The sequence below is a fragment of the Lutzomyia longipalpis genome, chromosome 3 (assembly GCF_024334085.1).
Source record: "Lutzomyia longipalpis isolate SR_M1_2022 chromosome 3, ASM2433408v1".
NCBI classification, from domain to species: Eukaryota; Metazoa; Arthropoda; class Insecta; order Diptera; family Psychodidae; genus Lutzomyia; species Lutzomyia longipalpis.
The window spans coordinates 18,711,901-18,736,552 of record NC_074709.1 but is presented as its reverse complement, the minus strand read 5'-3'; the positions used below and the strand labels follow the sequence as shown (position 1 = coordinate 18,736,552).

At 32.4% G+C, this 24,652-nt stretch overlaps 3 protein-coding genes across 27 annotated transcripts in view; all 3 read left to right on the top strand.

Moving 5' to 3' along the window:
- The window catches only part of LOC129792365 (transient receptor potential cation channel subfamily A member 1), a 1,125,827-nt gene that overhangs the window by 250,694 nt on the left and 850,481 nt on the right, over positions 1 to 24,652 (top strand). The gene's annotated exons all lie outside the window — the stretch shown is intronic.
- LOC129792430 (PIH1 domain-containing protein 2) overlaps positions 1 to 24,652 on the top strand; it is a 927,269-nt gene that overhangs the window by 52,136 nt on the left and 850,481 nt on the right. The gene's annotated exons all lie outside the window — the stretch shown is intronic.
- Positions 1 to 24,652, top strand: part of LOC129792410 (myocyte-specific enhancer factor 2) — a 50,693-nt gene that overhangs the window by 1,091 nt on the left and 24,950 nt on the right. For 19 of the 25 annotated variants that reach the window (XM_055831464.1, XM_055831462.1, XM_055831465.1 and 16 more), the window contains exon 2: positions 12,196 to 12,230. The gene's annotated coding sequence lies outside the window, so the exon portion shown is untranslated. Of the gene's footprint in view, positions 1 to 6,939; positions 7,054 to 12,195; positions 12,231 to 21,863; positions 22,751 to 24,652 lie in introns of those variants that run through there. The other 6 variants (XM_055831468.1, XM_055831446.1, XM_055831442.1 and 3 more) reach the window with 5 other exon arrangements.

Here is a 24,652-nt window from a genome sequence, read left to right as displayed (position 1 = left end):
TGGTGAATATTCAATGTGGGGAAAACAAATTGTTTTAGAAATAAAATAAAAATGGCCGCAAACTAGTATGTAATCAGGATGCTTAGCACATTTTGTTAATTTTTAAAGCTAAGAGTCATGAAAATATTGCCCGAAAGCCTAAATTTTTAAAATTATTTTGTAATTGATCAAAAATATGATTAATTGAAGAAAAAAACAATATCGGCACGGCACACTATCCCTCGTTTTTGATAAAATCAGTTATTAACTAAAATATAATTATCTGTCAAGGAATAGTTTATTTTTATTTCAAGATTTTTCATAGTTTTTAAATAATTGTTTAATTTTTTTTTTATCAAAATCGAATAACATTAGGGATCATGGAAAACTTTGAAAGAACCTAATTTTACCTAATATTGGGCCTTATTCAGCAATAAAGAAACCCTTGGAATTTGCTTAAAATATTGAAATTTCAGTACAAAATTTAAAGATTTCAAGGGTTTCTTGGTCGCCGAATAAGGCACATTTTCTCAATAAAAATATTCTTGGTTATTAAAAAGATAAATAGATAAAAAAAGGTTTTTTTCGGCACGTTTAAAAATTATTTTTCAAAGTTTCCATATGTTTGAAAGCTTTAATTTAAGACTTAAATTGATAAAAATAAAGAGAAAAAATATTAAGGTAAAAAAATGAACGCGGCCATGTTGAATTCTAAGTTTGTTCATTATTTTTTGTCGTTATTTGTTTATAGAAATTCTTTTCTTTTCCTTTTGAATTATTTAAAATATTGCTCTTTTTTAAATTTATTTACTTAGAGTTCCAATAAAAAAATAATTTTATGAATGGCGATTACTTTTAATTTTTGTCTAAACTCTAAGGAAAGTTTTCTTTAATGAACTAGATGCTAACACTTGTTGCTCAATTAGTTTCTTAAGTATCTATTACAGTACCACAAAATGTGTTTGATGCTGCATTAAAGAACACAATAGAGTGAGAGTTATCAGATAAAATGAATGCATTCACCTGTCCACCAATATTTCAATCACACAGGTGAAAAGTACCAACAACCGAGTCAAATTAAAATTATTTATTCTATGCGTATTTGCGAGGAGAAAGACCTACCTCTCTCTCTTTCTCTCTCTTTGGTATGGAACAGATATACTTTTAATTGATTTTCCATCTGATATTTTTGTAATATGTATTATCAAACACAATCCCACGTCTCGTCCTCTCACAGTGCGCATCACCCCCTCTGGTGCGTCTCTCATAAAATCATTTTTTCGCAATTAAGCATCCCGAATCCACTTAATTCAGCATCAAATCCACTTCCCCAAAGAATTCAATTTTCCACCAAACCCAATTGGAAATTGTGTGTGCGAGGAAAGAGATGGTGGGAAACTGCCATGCGATATGGGAGTGTGAGGAGAGCTGTTGCAGAATAATCAATCAGAATTGTGTGCGTCATTTTCAAGCAAAAAGGTATAACGCGGAATGGAAAAGAAAATTTTGTATAAGACACAGTCACATACATTGATTTTCTTACAGATATAAACAAGATACCGATAGTAAGTACCTCACTATCATGCAAAAAAGTTGTAGGATATCGATAAATTTTAATAGAGAACTTTAGGCTACGTTGAAACTTATTTAATTTGTTGAGCCTTTCAGCAAGTTGAAGCTCGATCGATTCGATTTTGATAAAAAAATATTTAAAAACTATGAAAAATCTTGAAAAATAAAAAAAATCTTGTAATTGTTTTGAAAATTCTTTCATAACAATCAATTTATCAATTCTGAAGGAGCTTGTGATGTGCCACGTTTTGTTTATTAGTACTTGGAAAACTTTCAAATTACTCTGTTATTTCCGTCCATTAAGTTTTTGATACAATTATTGAATACTTAGACGCTGGCGAGGAGCACAATTGACACCACATTGATACTCCAAACACATTTGGGTTTAAGATTTTTTTGTGTGGACCACAAAATAATTGATACTGATTAACACACTTAGCACAACACAAAGTTTTGCACATGTATGTGTGTGTTGGGGATATCCAAAAGAATTTTATAAGTGTAGCTATTTGTTTTATATTTTCCGGAAAGCAATGTTTGGTTTATGAATTTGTCCATTGTGGTAAATTGTCAGGGGGAGATACATAAGTCTGTGATGAGAGAAACTGTAGGGTGGAAACGTTATCAAACGATGAGCTTTCCCCACACAACAATCTCACCATAAATCAATAGAATTATTGTGTGAATTTTCTTGTATTTTAATGGAGCTGCAGAAATGGATTGTGATTGATGTTGCCATGTGACTCAATACACTTTTTCGTGATTTCCTCATAAAGAAGAATGTTGTTTTCAATTTCTCCAAAGAAACCATGGGAAACGATGTTAACGTGGTGGGGGGAGGGGAGGAAACAGAAGGGTTCCTTTTGGATATAACACTACATGCGGAGGAAAAGTTCTTTTCTTCAAGTATTTAGTTATTGGCTCAATTTATTATGAAGAATATATGTACATAGGTATCTCTGTATTTATATATATAACATAGTCGTCATTTTGGTTCATTTCCGGTTTCCACGCAACGGAACTTGTGGGATGAATGGATGGCTTATGTAATGTATGTGGGTATGGTATAGAAGGGAGAACAACTTTTTCTCCACCCCCTTCCCATCCACCTCGGTTGAGTGGAGTTTTCTCCAGGGGGGTGGTGGTGAATGGGAGAGCATGGAAAAGTGATTGAGTGGGAGAGAGAGTGTGGAAAAAGCTTCACGGGGGGGAAAATGGAGCTTTTTCCCTCAAATGTGTGGGTGCACAGTGAGACAGAAGGAGGGACGGTGACATCAAAAACGCAGAATTCTATTCTTCATTTCCAAACAGCACGGAAAGTTGACTCATATTGATTTTAGGGGAAAAAAGACACGATTTTTGCTCTCAAATAAATTTTCCACGCTATATAGCTACTGCTTTTTACCTACCTTTTTGTCCTCCACAACATATCTCCTGCCTTTCACCCCGAGAAAGGGGGTTAATTTTGTTCATGTATTTTGGGTATATCGTAGAAAATAAAAACAATACAAAAGGAAAATTCTATGATATCTATTTATAGGGTTTTAAAAAAATAATAACAAAATTTAAAAGGACAAAAAAGAAGCTTAAAAACCCCAAAATTAATTTTAAAATAAACCACTATTATGTGTAATTATTTTAGCCAAAAATTATTGTGTGTAAAAATTGACTTTATGTGGATTCCAAGATGGCCATTTTCCGCCATCTTGAAATATTATCAATCATAACTTTTTTAACTAAACAGTTAGATTTGAGATTTTAGCAATAGACTAAAGATCAAGATAAGACAAACCTATTTAATAAAGTTAAACAAAATTAATAAATTTCGTGAGAAAAAGGGAAGATTTGTAAGAAAAAAAAAGGTACAAAAAGGGGGAAGCTTAATATATATGTCACAGTTAGACGCCTAATGGTAGCGTCAACCCCATATCAAATTTCATCACGAATATCTCTAATCGTTTGAAATTGCAAAGCTTACACACGCTGTGGCTAACAAAATGGAATCCTTCTGTATACAAACTAATAAAATATATAGAGCAGCATAATAAATTATTAATGTACCTTTACAAATTATATATATGCATGGAATGGAAGGTATTGTCGTCAAAAAAAAAAAAGAAAAGTTCCCAAATGCATTCCATTATACCTTCTATTTCGGGCTTTTCACAATCCGTTTCTGTTTGCTGTTCTTCAAATGTCTAATTTAAAGTATTGCATTAGGAGTGACTTATTTTTGGCACTCAAAAAAAAACGGAGTTGTATGTCATTTATCCGTATTATTCATTTTGTCATTCCAAACAAATCAATCGATTCAATTCGCCTTGGACTCTATTTTCCAAACAATTCCCCACATCATGCCATTTGAACATATTGTGTGAAAATGTAATTTTGCGAATGATTATATGCTGGAAATTGAATTTTCAAGTGAAAATTTTTGCTAAAGTTTGTCCATTTTTGCTAATTTACCGAATTTAACTGCTTTTTTTAATATTATGAAAAGTATGATGATAAAAACTTTAATGTTTCGTTAAATTTCGAATTTTAAAATGGCCACCTTCCGCCATTTTGTAATACAATCAACGGTTTTTCTTCTACCTTAAACGAGTCTTAAAGCGGACTAAAAGAAGCAACAAACAGTGACAAAGCTTTTTACTCTCTACACATAAATATTCATAAAATTCATAAATATTTTAAAACTTGAAGCAAATGTTTGTTTTTTTTTACAAAGTTTCCTCGCCTTTCAATAATTTTTCGAAAGAATTTTTCACAACTCTGGTAAATCTTTAACTATATATTCAATTACTTACATTAAATCCACAAGAATCTTGTCCCTTTTTACCACCACTCTTTCCAATGTTGTTATGTGTAGACTGTTAATAACTACATAAATTCCTATAAGCTTTGATAATTCCATGTTGTTTATGGAATGGTGAGTAAAACTTTTTGATCGCTATATCATATTAGCTTTCAAGCTCAATTGGAGAGTAGTTGCTACCAATAAATTCGCCTACGTATGGCAGCTTAAATATAATACATAGGTATACATAAGCGCCTTGGTGAAGGTTGAGAAGCAACATGGATTTGGAAAAGTATAAGATGGGAATGAAAGGGAGAAATGGGGGGATGCTATGTATATGTACACAGTACATAAAATATGTATGAAGAAAACGTCACAGCCATACACTCAGGGATGGAGTTTCTACGAATTCTACCTTGAATTGTGTGCGCGTGAGAATCTCTGTGTGGGCGTTGAAGGAATAAAGCAAAGCAATTGAAATTGAGGAGGTAAAAGGTGGAAGCTTTTTTCGCGTGGCTGGACCATGAAAAATATCCCATTTCAATAGGGGACAAATACTTGGAAATTGTTTTATTTTTCATTTTTTTTGTAACTAATACAAGAGGAACTCTTTAATTCCTATAAGATTTTTTTTTGGAAGAGATGCTTAAAATGTAAAAATTTCCTTCCAGAAATAAATGTATAATTCTATATATGTATTTTAAAGGCTATTATGAGCAATCTGCGAGATAGGATGGGGATGAGAAAAACTCAGAAGTAGGAAAATTGTTATTTTTAGTTATTAAATTATTCAGTTCATTTTTTAAAGACTAAAGAAAGCGTTGTAATTTCCTAGAAAAGTTGTCGGAAAATTATAAACTTCCTTGTCAAAAGGACGCTGAAATATTATATTTATTAGTTTGTGGTCTAGTCATTAGAAAAGAAAGATTTATAAATCAGTAAACTTTTTAAAAATATTTTAAAAGCTGTAGGGGAGACCGGGGCTAATAAAGTCACTTAAGGGTGTAGAAAAAGTCTAAAATATCATATTTCCTCGCAAGATAGAACAAAATGATCTGAGAAAGAGTTGTAGGACAGTAAATTTCCTAAAGAGATGAGCTAGACATTTCGCTTTATTTATTTGGGAAATATGATATTTTGAGCTTTTTCTAAACCCTTAAGTGACTTTTTTAACCCCGGTCTCCCCTAAGCTTTGTTCTTCTAAACTGAGTTTTTCTTTTAATTTTTAATATTTGATAATTATATTTTTTATTTATTTTTAAAAAGTTAGATATAGGTTAGCTAGGGCTAGTAAACTCTTTAAAAATAACTCAATACTTTAAGCTTAATTTTTCTAAAATCTTGTTTTCCTTTGACCTTTTCTTCATTCATATTATTGCGCAAAAATTGCTATATATACTGAACATACTTGATATATACTATATATGTGGTATTTAGGATATTTTTGGTACTCCTATGATGTATTACTTTGTTTGGAAAATCCTTTGGGAAAAGTTCTTTTTCGATATTTTTCCCAAAATCCGACCTTATAAGAAAAATTCTCAACTTCAATTTCTTGAGCAATACAAAATTATTCCTCTCTGAACCCTTTTTATGTCCAAAATCTTTTTTTTTACATGACCATAAGTTCACAAGAAAATTCCTCCATATTGATGATAAGATGATTTTAAAAAAATCATCTTTTGAGCGAAATTTAACGGAAAATTTTTCAAATGAATACAATTTCCTATCATCACCATATAAATGCGTTTTCTTGTGAGAAAGAAAGCACCGAGAAAGTGCTCATGAATGTTTACTGAAAAAAACGAGTTCAAAAAATAGAATTATTCTAAGAATCAGTGTTAAGAATATTGAGTTGTACGGGGATAATTTTATCGCAAAAACGCATACGTGTGTATGTGCTATGGGTGGATAAAGGAAGAAAATTTATTGGAAAATCATGAAGAGAGTCAATGGATGGATCATCTCTCGTTTGAGGTTTATTATAAAGTATAAAAAGCTTCTTCATCTTGGTGCTCCTTCTTTTGAAAAGAAGTGATCATCGCATATGTGTAGTATGCATAAATAGTTGCTTTATTTATAAAATGTTTAATTTCTGTTATTTCTTAACATAGAATCACTGAAATAAAGTCTTATTTTGAGATCAAGCGGTACATCTTGTTGGGTCCCTACTGTTAATATAGAAGCCACACAGTTGAGTATGGGACTCAGAGTCGGTTGAGACACAAAATATTTGTTCCGTTCACGAAAAGGTATATATTAAACTTTTTTTCTTCTCAAATATTATCTCTTTTGTGATTACATCGTGCCAATTGCTCCTTGTTTCGTACACTGCGTGTGTTTCGTATTACGTTAGACGGTTACGATAATTTTAAAAGTTTTGATGAGTTTTGACAAATACGTGTTGGAAAAAAGAAGATCCATCACCGAGACTTTGCAAAGAGGATTACAGTGAGGAAGGATTAGAAAAAAATTGTGTGCGTGAAAAGGTTCATTTTAGCATAGAAAAAAATGTCTGAATTAGTGAAAAAGTGTATGACAATGTGTGAGAAAAAATTATCCAAAAATAAATTGATTGAAATGTTATTGAAAATGTTCAAATTTAAACTTATTTCAAGTGATGTTCTCTGTGCACAAGAGATTCAACGTTGTATATTCAGCGTGTATTTTTGTGCTTCTGGTTTGAATAAGCAACAAATTTTGTGGTACGTTCCAAAAATATAAAAGTCTTATAACATAATGATTTAGATGAAATTAGACCCCAGATCTATGGGATTCAGAACGTGATTATTGTATTAGAAGTTCAAGGGATAAAGAAGGTGAGATTTTTAAGAAATAAATAAGTTTGTAGAAAAGGCTGAGGTGGACTTCCGCCCCCCTCAATTACCCCTATGTTCAAGAAGAAACATTTCACGCGAAACATTTTCACGTAACCAAGTCCAAGAATATCGCACACACATGCAAATTACCTCGTATTAACAGACGGATTTTAACTATTCGTCCACCAATAGTAAGGGTCTCTCGGAGACCTCAAAAAAAAAGCTCTGTGATGCCAGTCAATCGAAAATGTTATAACACGAAGCTTTCTTATCTTTTAGAAGAAGACTCTTCGGTTATCTGAGATTTTTGTGTGTTAAACTTTTCACGTCCAACGTGAAACATTAAAACATTGAGACATGCGCTCTTTTATTACGATATTTATTCTATGAATACTCAAATACTCTAAGAGGACTTTTCTCCGTCAAAACGTCTTCTTTGGCCTCTTTTGCGTGAATTTGATGTATTTGTAACTTGAAAAAACATTTAAATTCATAAATAATTGAAAAAAATAAAATGTTTCACGTTTGGGTCAGCGTATGACCCAAAAAATGCGAAAGGGTTAATAGCATGCCCATTTTCCGTTATAAAACCACAGAAATTATGAAAGACCTACTTAATGAATTATAAATATGAAATAACTGACAAAGGCACCGATTTTCATTCTAATTTTCCCTCTTTTTTCAATTTTTCAAAAGGTCAGCAGTGAATTCCAACATTTTCATACTACAATTATTCAAAATAATGAAAGAGAAATATTTCTGGTTGAACAATATCATTTAAAATAAAAATCAATAATATTTTTACGTCACTCTTAATGTTTTGAATACTGTAGCAAAACAAAGTTTTTTCATAATATTTTTTTTTCAAGAATTACGTTTATTTTATTACAAAACAATAAGATGTGAAAAGACATTTTAACGCAATTTTATTGGAAATTGAACTGATTATCCTTAGTACGGGAAGGCGGTATGGAAATAACTAATTAAAGGAAAAGTTAGGGATTATCGAATAGGTTTTCTGTTCATTTTGTTTTAATTTTAAATCATTTAATTTTTAAGCATATTTTGTTTTGAAGACAAAGAAATTTAAGTTGTCTTTGATTGATTAATAAGCTAAATCAGAGAATTGATTACTGCATGTTTAGGAATTTTTTCGCTGACTGAACATCCGACTTTTAAAACAATCCTACTACTTAAGTAAAAATTCTAGGGGTCTGAAGAGACACAATTAGGCAAAGAGGCAGAGAATTTAAAGTTTGGCATACAAAAGGTTAATACTATGTATAAACCAAGCCATGTGCTTCTTCAGGAACGAGAAGAAACACAAAGTTTTTATCCTCTCATACTCAAAGACAGATGGCGCGAAAAATTAAATTCAAATTGATCGTGCTGTTGAAAATATCGTGAAAATGCGCGATCCTTCGAGAAAATTCATGATGGTGAAAGTCACGAAAAATGTTTTTTTTTCTAATGATGTTGTGAAGGTGATCTTGAGTGTTGGCGTGGTGTTCGCATAACTTCCGTTTGTATAACAATACGATCACAAAACAATGTGTGATCGCAGACAAAAGGGTGTGTGAGAATACATGGAGGATTGGGGTCACTAAGGGTGGCATTTTGAGAACAAAATGGCAATATTGAGATCATTTTTTCTTCACATTGTTTTTCATGTAAAACTCGAGTCTTTGTGCGTCATGAAAGAACAATTTTCAGGCATTTGGGAAGAGTAGGGCATGCTGCGGACAGAAAAATGTCTACTGCTGTGAAACAGCAAGAAGCCACAGACAGAAATTTGCAGATGTTTTTTGTCATTTAAATGATCTTCTACTTATTAGTTCTTCGTAACTATCCAGCATTTGGATGAAATCATTGTATTGTGAATCACGAAAATGGTAGCGATCGCTGAAATTTCACGAAGTGAATCGATCGGTGTGGCGGACTGCATGCATAAACTGCCAAGAAATTTCACAGAGAAGAAAATTTTCTGGCAATGCGCCAGAACGCGAAAGAGAAGGTCTGCGCGAACATAGATGAATTCGGAAAGTTTTTATTTCCTAAAGTATTCCAATTTTTTTCTCTCTCTCTCTCTGCTTTCTTCAGATTCATCCTATGATCGTCTTACAAAAGGTCCATCCTACTGCAAATTCGAATATAGAAAAAATCTCATGAAAATGATCTCAAACAGTTGCTATGGACATTAATCATCCAGAATTTCTGAATCATTTTGCAATTGCGTCAAGAATTTCCATGTCAAAAGACAGAGCAGACAATATGCAAATTGATCTGTGAGATGAAGAGAGATGCATGATAAGGACTAGTAGGAGTATAGAAGGCACATGGAAGAGCATGTGGTTCACTTGTGTACATAATGTTGATTTTGGTTTTTTTTCCCTCATTCAATTTATGTTTTTTTTTGTCATAAGTCTTGTAGGAACGCTAAGGAAAAATTTGAGGTGGCTAATTGGGATTCAGCTTCCATACTGAGAGAAAAAATTTAAGTGGAATATGAGGAAAATAGTTTCTGGACCAAAAATTGTACTTTAAAGGTTTAGTCAGAAATATTTTCTAGCTTCTTCTAGATACTTTCTACCAGAGAGAACTCCTAGCTGGGTGGCAAAAATTGCTCATGAGCTTTTTTTTGTTTAGAAGTTTATATACTTTCTCTAAAGCAAACTATTTACTACTATTTCTAAAATAAGATATAAAGAAATAAAAAAGAAAGTTATTTAGAAAGAAATCAATGAAAAATAGCGAACTAATCAAATAACAAAAGGCATCTTCTTCACGAAAAATAAATAGCTCCATCTAACGTAATTTGTTTGCAAACTTGTAGAAGATTTTGCAAGGTCAGTAATAAATTATTCTTATTCAGCAATATTTTCTTTCCATCTGCTTATTTTTTTCTCAGTGAATGAAAAATAATTTTATGTCCCATATGTTTTCATACGGTGAACATATTTCAAAGGGCAACTCCTAATGTATGAATAAATCCTGATGAAATTTCATAATTATCCTTCAAAAGTAACTTTTCTAATCACGGTAATTAACCAAATTATCGGTTAATCTACTTTTAATTAGTTATGATTTTTTAAAAAGTTTTTTATAGTATTTAAAGTAGATTTTCCTTAATATATATTCGAGTTTTTATTTGAAAAAATCTCCAGAATCCTAAAACTTTCAGAAAATCTGATAGTTTTTCAGGGTTTATAAACAAAAATTATTTCTTTGTATAAATTATGACAAAATGATGCACCCTCTGTGTGTGTCTCACCGCTTTTACTCTGATTTTTTTCGGTTCTTCAGCTAAAGTTTCTTTTAGTCATTTTTTTCCTCTTATTTTTCCCCTTACTTTCCTGTGTCATTAACATCAGAGGCACAGAAATCATCCTATATAGACGACGAAGAAGTGAGAGTTTCTTGAACTCGGAAAAAGAGCATCTATGCTCAGATATGCATAGCCAAAATGCAGGAAAATCAACAAGAAAAAATTTTGTAAAATTCCGCAATTCATTTAAATGGTTGTTGAGGAAAATCTTTTGAAATATGTGGCAATTCTATCTCAAATCGATTGGATGAAAATGAGGTCCAATTGGTGAATTAGTTTATTTTTCTTTTCATCTGTGTTGGTAAAAGGACATTATGCAAAATGGGGCAAAGTTTCTGAAAATTAAATAATTCGGGTTATTAAATTATTCAAATTCAGATTAAAAAAAACTGGAGAAAAGCATAAAAGTATTTGGAAAAAAGTGGTGGAAAATCTACAATTTTTCCTGTCAAAAGTGAAACCTTGAGTGGGTTATTTTATTATGTATTTATAGTGAGAGGAAAGTTTAAATTTATGGGTCAAGGTATATGGATGATCAATATTATATAGAAAAATCCCACAAAAGGTGGAAAATTCAGGGGTTTTTCCTAAATTGTATATTGTTCATAACGTCCTTTGGATACTTTGACTCATGTTTCTCTCTGGACTCAAAAGCAATGGTGTAGCTCACTTTTGGATGTCTGCCAAATGACGATGGGACTCATGTCTGTGGCTTGTTTTTCTCTTATATACTTCTCACATTTTCTCCATGTTCAAATTGCAAAGGAGATGTGCTGCGAAGAGATGAAAATTTTAGTTTTTGTGACTTTCAGAGATTCCAAAAGACGTTTGGCTTGAAAGACTGATTTTTCCTGACAATCCTTCCGTATATTTCTCTCTCTATATAATTGCCAGAGTACGGTAGAACATTGTGGTTAACGACAATGGTTAATTATTGATGGGCAAGCAAAATCTACCTCATGCCACATTTACAGTCACCTTGAGTTTTGGCAAACAACAAAAACTCGGGAAAATGTAAGAAAATCTCTCAGAATTTCGAATGTCTTTGTCTTTTTTTTTTTTTGAGGTGATTGTGAGACATTCAGAAATTCCACATAGAAGATGAGGAAACGGATGATTGAGATTTAGAGTCTTTAAGAGTAGTGTTTCCAGCTGTTTCTAGGGGGGTCATAAAAGGAGTGAAAACGTGTTGGTATTTTTCAACGATTTCAATTTACTGGGAAAAATATTCTTCACGCTAAAACCACAAATTTCTCTGTTTCCATTTGGCCAGAATAATTTTTCCAACACACGCCTGTATTGTGCAACAATATGCGGAAAGCCATTTTCCAAGATGGAATTGCGGGCATATAAAACCTGAGGCCCCGAAGCTGTGTGCGTATGCTTGTATGCCCAGAAAATTGTGTGTTTAAGCGCAAAATGGATAAATTTTCCTCCAAAGATTGCGAGAGGAAAATTCAGTCATGCATTTTCTTGTTGTTTTTTTTCCTCATGTACTCTCCCTCAATCCAGCAAGTCTCTGGTGTGTTAAAATCAATTTTCTCTCCCAATTTATAGTGCTCTAACCATCACCCAAGTTGGGTTAATAAAAGTATGCTTTAGCTATATATTTTCTTCTTCAGAGCTCCAATGTACATATTAGATGGCTTTTGTACATGTGTTGGTAAATAAATTAATCAATCTTTTACATTTGTTTCTTACAGGTTTCTGGCAAGGAGCCAAGCTATCGTTGGAGATTGTAAGTTTCTTCTGAGATGACTTTTTTTTCTTCATGTGCCTTTCTGTTGCTTTTATTTAATGATCCAACGGGCAAAAATTCCCCCATAGAGCACGAATGGCCCACAAGAGGATTTTTTTGAGAAAACATCTTTTATCGCTCTTTATGTCTCTTACACCATGTTTAACGCACGTATTTTACGGATTTATTTGTTCTTAATGTCCTCTTTTCTTTTTACCAATGTGAGGATTGAATACTAAATTCACCTTATTTCTTCCTATATGGTTAATAAGAATTTTCAGGAAATGCTAAAGTAGAGTTGGTTTTTGCCTTTTGCACTACACGGTTTAATTGATCGGGGAAGTGCGTAGGAGTAAATGACCCAAATTATATTTTACTTTGTTGATTTTATTGAGAATATTTAAGTAGTTGAGAGTGGAATTCTCTACCAAGTCAGGCTTAAGATTCTTAAAACAGACTTACTTTTTCAACATTATTTTAAGTTTTTTTTAGTCTAGGATCAAGTTTTCCTAAACCAGGTTATTAATAAGCTAAAGTTTTTAGGTCCAGTTATATTTTAAAGACCATGCTTAGGTTTTTAATGCAAGATTTAATTTTTTTAAAGATCAAGCTTTAATTTTTATTAAACTAGGAACATTTTTTCTATTTTTGTTCTAGGCTTAAATTACCTTAAGGCAGGCTTAAGTTTTTTTCATAGGTTAGATTTAAGTTTATAAAGTTTTTTAAGATTAGGTTAGTTTAGATTCAGTTTCATATAATAAAGCTTGACCTAAAAAAACAGTTTCAAAGAAACTAATGCCTGGCTTAAGAAAATAAGTAAATCGAACTGAGGTGTGTGTTTAACTCTAAATTAGGTTCTGATCATTCCGATAATTTGAAGATTATTTATAGATTTTCTTCATAAGATAAACTTTGTTTGAAAATAAACCTATCCGGCCTAAACCTACCTAAGCTAGGCTACCTGTATTCTGCCTCTCTTTAAGAACTTAATTTTTCTTTAATCAATAATTAAAAAATAATTTTAAAACAGCAGAAAAATGACAAAATATCTATGATTCCTAGAAAAAATCGTTATGTTTTCACACCCTGTGGGTGAAATAGTTAGCCCCAATACAGCATTTAAAAAATATCCAACAGTTTATGAAATGGAATAAAAAATATAAGAAGAAACAGCTTTACGTGAAGTTACAGTGTGGAAAACTCCCTAAAAAAGTCTCTTTATAACAAGAAAAATAATTTCAAATAAGTTTATGAAATAGCTTCAGGTTCCCTTGCTTCATTAAATTCATGACCAATCGAATAGCATTAAAACCAAGAGAAAACAAATTTTAAGCTGGTATTTATTCCACAACGAAAAATGAGATAAATGCGTTTCCATTTCCGTCGTTAAATCCTCCTTAAACTGGCGAATACGATGTAAAGAATAATTACACAATATCCACCTTCAATCATCTCCATACATCTTTTCATCGTACATAAAAGGTATTGGGGGGCGTGTTGTTAAAAGTTTCGGCGTTGAAAGACTCCCGAATATAGAAGAAGCAAGAAAAAATGCCCTACAGATTGGGATTTCGGAGTGAAAAATTTTCCACGTACTATGTGTGGATTGTGGAGATTAGTATTTCGTTGGAGGTTTTTTTTTCTTTCCTTTCTATGGTAGAGGGAAAAGCGCAAAAGATAGGAGGGCTCCCGTGGGTTGAAAACTCTCAGTTGTTTAATTTCACGCAGTCTCTCCGGGATCAAATTGAATCCCAATGCCTTGTGTGTGAGTATAGCGCGCGGCAAAAGACATGCGGAGACGACTGAATTGCGCCTTGCCTTGTGTGTGAGGAAAGTAAAGAAAATCTAAGAATAGACGGAACACGTGCTGTTCGCCTTCCCCAAGATACCAAAAGAGAAGTTACATACACTCACCCATTGGTAGGAGATGAGACAGGAGAGATTTTGGGGTGATGTTCTTTTCCATATTATTCAAAAATGCATTAATCATCTCAATGCTGTGCGCGTGAGGAGTTTGTTGTTGCTTGCAGCATACTCATAAAATGATCCAAAAAGGCGTGAAACAGGAAACGCAGATTCCATCGTTTGGTCAATTCCGTTTTTGCAATTTTTCCAACTGCCTATTGTCATACCAATTGACACGCTGCTTACAAGAAAATAAAAATATTTCCTTACTCCCCGTAAGGGTTCCTTCGCGACTGTGCACGTGCCCAACATCATGTTCTCGAATTCTGCAAAATTGCTCTGAGTTCAGGATTACTGCCGCAGAATCAATATGGCACGTGATCCCAAGACCTTCAGTTGTAATCCTACGCTGCATTTGGCTTTCAAGCCACCACCTTTCCTCATCCACAATCTACAACAACAACAACATCACTGCACAGCAACTTCTCACATTAATATAGTATAACACCCCTTAGGAGATGGACAGATGTTGTGCGTTTTACCATTCCATTTCCCTCTCACAGAGGATGTGCTGTGCAAATTAGCAATAAAGTGGCAAACTCCGAAGTGAAGCTCTTTGAAGAGATTGTATATCGCCTTGTGAGTTCATTATGAACCTAAGTCGATTTAGGCTTATAATGAACTTTTGTGTATTTCGGTGCTCTAACTATCCCTCTATCACCCCATAAAATATTACGCAAATATTTAATGTCCCCATGGAGTTATAAGGATTTTACTGAAAGGAGTCGAAACATTTTTATTAATCTGCGGGCATTAAAAACCTCAAATGTTCGGCTCGGCACCGGAGATTTTCATGCGAGAAAAGAATAGCGCGCAAGATTGTTCGCAGCGGTTTTTTCTTTCTCGCTGCTTGTAAGGCACCCTATCCGGGCGCGCATGCTTATGTGTGTGTGTGTTTCTCCACCCCGTGAGCGCGGTGGTAGGCAGCCTTTATAAAAATTGTGCTTACTTGTTGCCAACGCAATGTTGGGAGACGTGTAGCGCAGCCGTTTTCGGATATTATGGTCGCGGAATCAAATCTCATCAATGTCAATGATTTCTTTTTTTTTCCAATAAATATTTTTTTTATTTCCCCAATCATTTTAAATAATTCTTTTGATGTTAAACCATATTGGTCGTGGACAAATGGGGGATGCTATCGCAAAATGGTGGGTTTTTGTGCCGGAATTGTGGTCACTCCTCATTGGTTATGATGGAATGACCTCCGGATTGGGGATCTCATCACAGGTATATCAACTCCTGGACAATTAGGGGAGGCTGGGCCAAATTGTTTGATCTTTCGCCGGAATTGTGGTCACTCCTTTTTCCTTCAAGATTCCCGAAAATTCTTTAAAAGAACAATTTTTTTTTTCAAATAATTATGAATTAAAGAAAGAAATGTCTTTTCTACTAAATAAATTCACTAATTATTCTTGAAGAGTTCTTTCCTTTTTCCTTCAAGATTCCCGTAAATTCTTTAGAAGAACAGAATGATTTTTAATTAAAAAGGAATTAAAGAAAGAAATGCCCGTTCTTCTAAATAAATTCACTAATTATTCTTGAAGAGTTCTTTCCTTTTTCCTTCAAGATTCCCGAAAATTCTTTTAAAGAACCAAATGACTCTTTATTAAAGAAGGAGGAATTTAAGAAAGAAATGCCTTTTCTTCTAAATAAATTCACTAATTATTCTTGAAGAGTTCTTTCCTTTTTCCTTCAAAATTCCCGAAAAATCTTTTAAAGAACCAAATGATTCTTTATTAAAGAAGGAGGAATTTAAGAAAGAAATGCCTTTTCTTCTAAATAAATTCACTAATTAATCTTAAAGAGTTCTTTTCTTTTTCCTTCAAGATTCCCGTAAATTCTTTAGAAGAACAGAATGATTTTTAATTAAATAGGAATTAAAGAAAGAAATCCCTTTTCTTCTTAAAAAATCACTAATTAATCTTAAAGAGTTCTTTCCTATTTCCTTCAAGATTTCCGAAAATTCTTTAAAAGAACAAAATGATTCTTTATTAAAGAAGGAGGAATTTAAGAAAGAAATGCCTTTCCTTCTAAATAAATTTACTAATGATTCTTAATGAGTTCTTTCCTTTTTCCTTCAAGATTCCCGAAAATTCTTTTAAAGAACCAAATGACTCTTTATTAAAGAAGGAGGAATTTAAGAAAGAAATGCCTTTTCTTCTAAATAAATTTACTAATGATTCTTAATGAGTTCTTTCCTTTTTCCTTCAAGATTCCCGAAAATTCTTTTAAAGAACCAAATGACTCTTTATTAAAGAAGGAGGAATTTAAGAAAGAAATGCCTTTTCTTCTAAATAAATTCACTAATTATTCTTGAAGAGTTCTTTCCTTTTTCCTTCAAGATTCCCGAAAATTCTTTAAAAGAACAATTTTTTTTTTCAAATAATTATGAATTAAAGAAAGAAATGTCTTTTCTACTAAATAAATTCACTAATTATTCTTGAAGAGTTCTTTCCTTTTTCCTTCAAGATTCCCGTAAATTCTTTAGAAGAACAGAATGATTTTTAATTAAAAAGGAATTAAAGAAAGAAATGCCCGTTCTTCTAAATAAATTCACTAATTATTCTTGAAGAGTTCTTTCCTTTTTCCTTCAAGATTCCCGAAAATTCTTTTAAAGAACCAAATGACTCTTTATTAAAGAAGGAGGAATTTAAGAAAGAAATGCCTTTTCTTCTAAATAAATTCACTAATTATTCTTGAAGAGTTCTTTCCTTTTTCCTTCAAAATTCCCGAAAAATCTTTTAAAGAACCAAATGATTCTTTATTAAAGAAGGAGGAATTTAAGAAAGAAATGCCTTTTCTTCTAAATAAATTCACTAATTAATCTTAAAGAGTTCTTTTCTTTTTCCTTCAAGATTCCCGTAAATTCTTTAGAAGAACAGAATGATTTTTAATTAAATAGGAATTAAAGAAAGAAATCCCTTTTCTTCTTAAAAAATCACTAATTAATCTTAAAGAGTTCTTTCCTATTTCCTTCAAGATTTCCGAAAATTCTTTAAAAGAACAAAATGATTCTTTATTAAAGAAGGAGGAATTTAAGAAAGAAATGCCTTTCCTTCTAAATAAATTTACTAATGATTCTTAATGAGTTCTTTCCTTTTTCCTTCAAGATTCCCGAAAATTCTTTTAAAGAACCAAATGACTCTTTATTAAAGAAGGAGGAATTTAAGAAAGAAATGCCTTTTCTTCTAAATAAATTTACTAATGATTCTTAATGAGTTCTTTCCTTTTTCCTTCAAGATTCCCGAAAATTCTTTTAAAGAACCAAATGACTCTTTATTAAAGAAGGAGGAATTTAAGAAAGAAATGCCTTTTCTTCTAAATAAATTCACTAATTATTCTTGAAGAGTTCTTTCCTTTTTCCTTCAAGATTCCCGAAAATTCTTTTAAAGAACCAAATGATTCTTTATTAAAGAAGGAGGAATTTAAGAAAGAAATGCCTTTCCTTCTAAATAAATTTACTAATGATTCTTAATGAGTTCTTTTTTTTTTTAAATTCCCCAAATTTTTTAAAACAATAAAATGGTTCTAAAAAATTTGGAATATTTAAAAAAAAAAATAGTGAATTTTCTAAGAAGAAACGGCATTTTTTTTCTTTAATTGCTTCTTTAATAAAAAATCATTTTCTTCTAAAGAATTTACAAGAATCATGAAGGAAAAAGAAAAGAATAATTAGTAAATTTCTTTAAAACAAAATAGAATTTTTCTTTATTTTCGTATCAAATTAAAAATCATTTTTTTCTTTCTAAAGATTTTTAAGGTATTTTGATAAAAATTAAAAGGAAATAACTCTTTAAGAATAATTAGTGAATTTATTGAGAAGAAAGGGCCTTTCTTTCTTTAATTAAGAATCATTCTGTTCTTTTAAAGAATTTTCGGGAATCTTGAAGGAAAAAGAAAAGAACTCTTTAAGATTAATTAGTGAATTTATTTAGAAGAAAAGGCATTTCTTTCTTAAATTCCTTTTTAATTAAAAATCATTCTGTTCTTCTAAAGAATTTACGGGAATCTTGAAGGAAAAAGGAAAGAACTCTTCAAGAATAATTAGTGAATTTATTGAGAAGAAAGGGTCTTTCTTTCTTTAATTCCTAATTATTTGAAAAAAAAAATTTTTTTTGTTCTTTTAAAGAATTTTTGGGAATCTTGAAGGAAAAAGGAGTGACCACAATTCCGGCGAAAGATCAACCAATTTGGCCCAGCCTCCCCTAATTGTCCAGAATTTTATATTCCTGGGATGAGATCCCCAATCCGAAGGTCACTCCATCATTACCAATGAGTGATCACAATTGCGGCGAAAAATAAAAATTTTTGCCCCAGCCTCCCCTAATTGTCCAGGAGTTGATATACCTGGGATGAGATCCCCAATCCGAAGGTCACTCCATCATTACCAATGAGGAGTGACTACAATTTCGGCGAAAAATAAAAATTTTTGCCCCAGCCTCCCCTAATTGTCCAGGAGTTGATATACCTGGGATGAGATCCCCAATCCGAAGGTCACTCCATCATTACCAATGAGGAGTGACTACAATTTCGGCGAAAAATAAAAATTTTTGCCCCAGCCTCCCCTAATTGTCCAGGAGTTGATATACCTGGGATGAGGTCCCCAATCCGAAGGTCACTCCATCATTACCAATGAGGAGTGACTACAATTTCGGCGAAAAATAAAAATTTTTGCCCCAGCCTCCCCTAATTGTCCAGGAGTTGATATACCTGGGATGAGATCCCCAATCCGAAGGTCACTCCATCATTACCAATGAGGAGTGACCACAATTCCGGCGAAAAACCCACCAATTTGCCCCAATATCCTCTATTTTTCCAGAATTTGATAAAAAATAAAAAATTTTGCCCCCCCCCCCCCCCTAATTGTCCAGGATGTGATAATCCATTGGGTTATGGAGATGAGATTCCAAATCCCCTTGGTGGCAGAGAAGCAAAAATTCCATTTGGGACGAAAAATTCATTCTCGCTGAAGGAAATTGTGGAGCTAACACACACACATACAAGATGCACACAAATCTATCGGCGCGCGCAGGAAAGAAAGAGAGATCTAGTGGTTACATTCAAGGACGGTCGACCCGAGCTTTGCCGAACACTCCGGCACATAAATTTTTTCTCAATTTCTGTGCAGTATGAACCTCCAAAGTATTTTCTGTGCATATTTTGCAATATTTTTGCATTTTTTGTTAATTATTTTACATAATTTGGTGTACTAGTGCATTCTAAAAGGTAATGGTGAGGGAATACCATCATTTGTGTGAGATAATTGGTAAGTTGGAGCCAGAAAAAAGGCAAAACATGTAAATTTCTCATACATTTTAGAAAATCGGCTCTCCTGAAAAGTAGCGTTTTTGAGTTAGGTTCATAATGAACTCACAAGGCGATATAATTATACAATCTCTGAAAAGTTAGGGAATAGTTGTCGAAGGATAAATTAAATGACATATATGTGTCAGGTGCGTTTCTAATGACAAATTTTTCACTCTTCGCTTTTCTGCGCCGCACACAAACTTTTTGGTCGTCGCCAAAAAGTTGGTATTTCACATACATAGCATACTTAAGTATTGTGTTCATCGTAAAGAATGATGACTCAAAGATCGGGCTCAAATGTGATGTATAAAAGTATTTGGAATATTTTAAATGAAGCGAAGATGAAAAATTTTATGTAAAATCTTTTGATTTCCCAGCTCGGACTAAGAGTTTTTTTTTATTAGACTCTAAAGTATTAAACATAATTTATTAAAATGAATCTATTCACTTTTGCTTATTTCTCGATCTTTTAAAGACGTACAAAATACATTTAGTTGCGATTTAGTTTGACCTAACTTTGTAAAACCTTAAAAGTGTGATCTCAAAAGAAAACCGAATTCTTAAAAAAATTTAAAAAATGCATAACTTAAATTTTATCTAAAAAATTAGACGAATGTTAAAAAACTTCGCATTTCTTTTTGAAAAACTTAAGTCTAATTAAAAAAAAACTTAGATGTAGCTGCAAAAACTTTAGCCAAGCTCAGAAAACTTAATTTTGGCTTAAAGTAAATTAAGCATAGCTAAAGAAGAATAGGCTCAGTTTAGTAAACCTAGGTTTAGCCAAAAAAAACTTAAGCCTTAATTAGAAAGCTAAGGCACAGTCTAAACAACCAAGGTATAGCTTAAAATATTTTAAGCCTAACTAAAGAAGTTTAGACTCAGTCTAAACAGCCATGGTCTAGCTCAAAATAATTTTAGCTTCGCTAAAGAAGCTTAGGCTCAGTCTAAAAAACCTAGGTCTAACTTAAAAAACTTAAGCCTTGATGAAAAAGTTTAAGTCTCGGCTAAGAAACGTAATCCTAGATTAAAAAACTTAGATCTATTCTTAAATTAGTTACACGTTTAAAAAAAATCAAAACTTGGTTTAAAAAAGACGTAAACTTTAAACCTGAAGAATAAACTTAAGCCCGACTTAGTAGTGAATTTCACCCAACATCGATTAAAGAAAAATCAAATTCTCACTTTTAGGAAGTATTTATTATTCTCTAAAGGATTTCCTTAATTTGTTATATGTCTTGAAATGAAATCATGGCAAGAAACAAAACGGAATAAACTCCTTTCTCTTAGTATGTATCTACTATTTACCATTTACACTAAATCCATTTGATGAATTTGTTTAAAACAAAATCCCACTACCTTATATACGTTTTCAGGTTTACCCCATTTTCCGTCCTCATTCTCACCTAACGTGCTTTGAAAATCACTCACCTGGGAGGGTGTTCTGTGTGTTTTTTTTACTTCTCGTGCACAGCAACTGTGTAAATGATAGAGAAAATCATCAATGATCGGTGTGTGTCTCTTTCCATCATTTTCCATCCATGTCTTTTCACATGGAAAAATAATGAAGTATAGCGCTATTGATGTGCGATCTCCACCAACCATCGATTGGGGGAAAATTCTATGAAACTTCCTTTAATTTCTGTGTGTGCAAAGGAATGTTTTAAATGGAAGGAAAAACTCATGCGATTGCCTTTTTTTTGGGTAGATTTTTTCGAAAATTATTGCGTAGTGTCTGGTGAGTGTTTTCTCGTAGTACTGTGGTGTGTGTGTGTGTGGGGGAAACTTCAGTACGTGATGTTTGCGTAAAAATGGCGGAGGTTTTTCTGGCGCAATGCCAGGAAAATCTTCATGAGATGCCATGGTGTGGGGAAATTCAAAATGGCCGTCGGTTGGGTACGATCATGACGATGGATCTGAGAGAGACGATTTTCATGGCTTTTTCCTAACGCGACTGCCAATCAAGGTCACAAAATGATTGTGATTTCACTGCGGGGGTGGTGTCTTGATCATTTGTTAGCCACTGAGAAGGGTAGTTGGGCCGAAGGTTGGGTGGGATGTTTTTCAGGGAAAGTGTGGGTTAAGTGTTGTTGGCACCTCACAGAGGGATGTAGGTAGAGGTGGAAATTTTCTGACGATGATATCGGAAATGGTTAGGGGAGCGGTTTTTGAGGTGGAAATTATCAGAGAAAGAGAGTTCAAATCAACGCTTGAACGCAGGCAAGAATCTTATTTACTACGGGGATGAGTGATGAAAATAATGTACCAAGCGCAACTGTGTTGGGATTGTATATAATGTAAATTGTGAGAGACGCCAGTGCCCTGTTCTTAATTTAGCACAACTTGGTAAGGAGAAATCAGTCTAACTGTGTCCTCTACGTGGTGTAGAAACAGAGCAAACGTATGGGTTTCATCCCATCTCCAAGTTCTTGCGTCTTGTACTGAATAGATATACAAAATATATTTTATTTTTTAAAATTATTTTTAAAGAAAATATCTTTAAAAAACTAATAATTTTTTCATTCAAAATTAAGGAAAATTTTCCTTTTCCTAAAGATCCTTTTTTACAATTAAAAAAAACTGTTTTTTATCTCAAACTCTGCATCATCGGTGTATTTGATAAAAAGTGACAATTATATACATACATATAGTTATGTATGTATTATATATATATTACTAAAGGTTCAACCAAGTGTAGTGTGTAAAAAAAAAGTTGGAGAAAGGAGTATGAATCTCCCTTCTTTTTCAAATTCCCCCAGTACATCACGAAGCTTTGCAGTTTATTGTGCCCGCACTCTTGGAAGACGAAGCTGAATGAGCGTGAAAGAAAATTTTACAAATTGTATATATATCACGTATTTATAAAATCGAAAATTATTTTTGGTCCTAATGCTTTTAAAACGGTGGGGGATAATTATAAAGTCGTTTTGAGTACTCGTGGGTATTTTTACATTGTTTTGGTTATATTTTTGGGTTAAAAAACGTGGTGGTTTTTTTCGGTCTTCAACCGTCTTTTCATACAAACACGAGATTTATTTATGATTAGAACAAAAGTGCACACTTCTTGTTAATTTTAACTATTCAGACTAAATATAAAAGTGCATTTTGGACGAATTTTAAAAACAATTTAGTGGAATTGAAAATGCAGCTTAAAGACTTTGTGTACGATGCCTGTGATAGGGACCAAAAACTTTCAATAGAAATCTACTACGTATAAATGTTCGCGTAAAAACCTTCAACTGATATTTGAGGTATGTAAATTTCTCCTCTCACAATTCCTCTCAAAATGCAAAAGTTACCAAATCAAACTCAAACTCGGGATGAGCATAAATTGATATGATATAGTACATTATGTAATGTGTGCAATGAGTTTTAACTGTTTAATGGAAGATTTAAAAGCTATCAGCTTTCCAAAAAACTCTATTGGTTTCTGAAAAAGTATAAATTTTCCATGAATTCTAAGTATTTTTCCTTCAATTGGTGCTTGGTGAAAATTTTCAACTGTAACAATATGCCTCCAAATGGGGGAAAGAGTACGGAAATCCATAAAGGATGATGAAAAATTAAAAGTGAACAGAGTGAAAATGAAAATCAATCTTCACCTCCAATATCGTGTTACAGAAAGTAGGGAGACGTTACACATTAAAATGAATTTTTGTTAATTTTATACTAAATTTTCTTTTTACAAAATTAAGTCTTAGCAGTTTTGTGCCTAATACGGATTCATCCGATTATAGAATAGGATTTTAGCTCAGAAAATTCGAAACTAAATTTAAAATAAAAGTGTTTGTATTCAATTTTCCTTTATATTTGAGATTATTATTTTTCTACTATATAAAATCTAATTAATCTTTATTTGAAGAAATTGATTTTTAATTTTCTATGTTTTTATGCTCTTTCTTACATTTAAAACAAATGAAATTTAAACTATAGTCGTAAACGAGACTTTTTAGCATTTATTCAAATAATAGCAATTGCTTCAAATGATCTTCTAAACCTGTTCCAAACAGAGATTACAAATTTTTCTTAAACCAATAATAGATAATACGATTTTTGTGAGTTTTTAAATCGGTGCATTTTCGTTTCTTTTAGGGATTTTTCCTTCAGTGTGTAATAATGTCCATGGTGTGGAGGAAAGATAATTATGCAAGGGTACTCCTTGTCAAAATAGGAGGGGTGATTTATGGACAGATATTCGAATAATGAGCTACCTATTCTACATATATAGGTACATAGATATCCTATAAACTTGGATTACTTCAATAGATATACATTGTTTGATGTCTTGACAAACAATGCCGCATTATTCTAATTTTTAAACTTGAAAAAAGAAGTTAAATTGAACCAATATAAGGTGAAGTCAAACCGGAAAATCTAAGTTAAAAAATTACAGAAAAATCATTAAAAGAAATATAAAATTAGGTGGTTGATTTGATTAATCTTTCTCCTTAAATAAGACGTAGATTCAAATCAATTAATAAAGGTTAAAACAAAAATTAATGACTGCATTTCTTTCACCAAAACGTCATTGAAAGTTTATTTATTATTTGACTAGTGTGTCATGAAGGACACAAGGAATCCCTCACATGTAGGAAAACATTTAAAAAAAAATAATAAAGCAAAAATGTCTCTATCATATGATTTAGACACAGTGAAAGGGAGGACAGATATTGTGAATTTATTATGTAGTTTTGTGTCCTAAAAGAGGGAGTCATGCCGGGGAGTTCATTCAAATTTCAGGAAGGAGAGTTTGTTGCCCTAGATATTCTTCTTCATGACTTTTCTCAATATGATTTCAATATTTTCCATACCTTCTTTTCGGTGTCATTTACTTTATGATCTCTCTCTCTGTGAGTTTTGTTCCCTTCGCGAGGGTGTCTGAGGAGTGCATCATCTCTGCCATATGAAGAAACATTGACGTTGGAACGTGTGTCATTGTGTGAACATCTGTGTCAGGATGGTTTTTTTTTTGCTGTTGTGTCTTATGCCTGTGAGACATTTCATTGAGGGTAGGGAATATAAGATGTTAAGACAAGAAAATTGATGCAGGGGACAATTTCTCTTGAAGGGGTTCACTCTCTTGGTGACTAAAGCAGGAGGTTAAAATTCATCCGTCAACATGCTGGAAGATTTACATTAATTCCTTTCTTTCA